The sequence below is a fragment of the Carya illinoinensis genome, chromosome 10 (assembly GCF_018687715.1).
Source record: "Carya illinoinensis cultivar Pawnee chromosome 10, C.illinoinensisPawnee_v1, whole genome shotgun sequence".
Taxonomy (NCBI): Eukaryota; Viridiplantae; Streptophyta; class Magnoliopsida; order Fagales; family Juglandaceae; genus Carya; species Carya illinoinensis.
The window spans coordinates 7,024,656-7,026,592 of NC_056761.1; the positions used below are offsets into that span (position 1 = coordinate 7,024,656).

At 31.2% G+C, this 1,937-nt stretch overlaps 1 non-coding gene across 1 annotated transcript; it reads left to right on the forward strand.

Annotated features, from left to right (window-relative positions):
* The first annotated feature begins 1,434 nt into the window (after positions 1 to 1,434).
* On the forward strand, positions 1,435 to 1,506 carry TRNAG-UCC. Its single transcript has one exon. It is a non-coding gene; the product is annotated as a tRNA-Gly (tRNA).
* The last annotated feature ends 431 nt before the right edge of the window (positions 1,507 to 1,937 follow it).

Sequence of the window (1,937 nt, forward strand, 5' to 3'; positions counted from 1 at the left end):
CATCAACAAAATCAAACTCCATATATAAACCCAACAGTGTATGCTGGCCTCCTCTTTTTCCTGTTTCAGGGTCTTACTCCCGAGCCTATTCCTCTAATTGGCTCTAAAAGTTGTCGGTAGGACCTCTTTGCCTCATTCCATGTATGGGATACATCAACAATTTTATAATCCCGACATGTAGCAATGATTAATACCTAGTCCAGACAATGACAAAAATAAGTGAACAATTATTTTATTAATGTAGAGCTAGAATTAAGCTTTAAATTCGGGATCTTTATTTTAATATTATATTAAGTTATAATTATAATTAATTATCTAAAAAATTTAAACAATGAGATTGGATAAATTAAATTATTCATATTTTAGAGCCAGAAAATGGCATCCTAATATATGAATTATGAATAACAATGGGTACCACGAGGACCAGTACCGCTTTTTAACATGCTCTAACAGGAGCATTAACACGGCCATATATATATAAGGTTGTCATTGTTGACTTGCATGTAATGCAACAAAACATATGATGAGAATTGAGATTGCCGACACGATCGATGTAGACAAAGAAACAAGACCCACATGTGGAAGATCTAAAGTCGAAATTAATTTGCTGAATTGGGTACGTAGATGATCAGGGTCGGCAAGAATATATCGGTTCCAATCTGATCATGAACAAGTAGTACTTGATGGCCACTGCAGAATATTGCCTACAAAACGGCCTTGAATTATTCAAACTCTGTCAACTGTTCAGGTGTAAGCCTTACCAACAAGAATTATCTGTTGTTAACAAGGGGAACACTTGTCGCGATTACACTTTATGAGGTATAAAATATGAAAATCTCTTCTATCTCACGTTAATATATTATATATATAAATATAAATATATATATATATATATATACATGTATATAAGTAATGTTGTATACAGTATTCGTGAATTATTCAAATGTTGTGTAGTTTTTTTAAAAAAGAGTGGTATTTATTATTAAAAAAAATTTATATAAGTATTGTATTTATTCATTATTTGTAAAGTAATTGTACTGCATTTATGCACTCACAATTATAACTATTATTTATATATATATTAAGCAAAATTGTAAATGTATGTGATTTGATTTATAAAATTTTATTTTTTAAATCAAATTATATAGATAAGAAACGTAAAAATAACGGTAAAGAAAATTTTTCTTGTCATCCTCACACTTCACACACCATATTTATTTTAATTTTTTTTTATTTTTTCTATAATAAATATATAGTGTGTAGATGATAAATAGAATAATTTAATTAGTTTAATAAGAATAAAATGAAATAAAAAAATAAAAAATAATATTTTATTTTTTATGTTACGGTAATAATGAAATATGTTACGTTCAACCCGGTGTCGGAAATCATCACAGTGAATTAAATTGTCAAACTGAAGCGTTCCTATCACCAGCGTTTGTAGTCCAACGGTTAGGATAATTGCCTTCCAAGCAATAGACCCGGGTTCGACTCCCGGCAAACGCAATCTGGCTCTCTCTCATCTTAATTTTGTCATAATCCATGCATTCATATCTTTCTTAATTTTGTCAGAATTTATCAGCCAATCAGGCTCTCTCTCATCTTTGGTGTATGTTTGGTTTGCCACAATATCATAATCCATGCATTCATATCATTATCCATGCAGTCTGACTGTGGCATCAGAATGGCAAAAAAACTGGAGGTGTGCAGCAAAGGTCTTCAACGATGGAGTAAGGCCATTAAGAAAAAATCTAAAGCCTTAAATCCCTTACAAAGGGATGAGGGGCAGTTCTATGCATGCTCAGAAACAGCTTAGAAAGGAAATTGAATTTTTTTTAGATCAAGAAGACATCAAATAGAAGCACAGGGCATTAGGCATTGGCTAGAGAAGGGTGATAGTGATAGAAATACCAAATTTTACCACATTTGTGTTAACC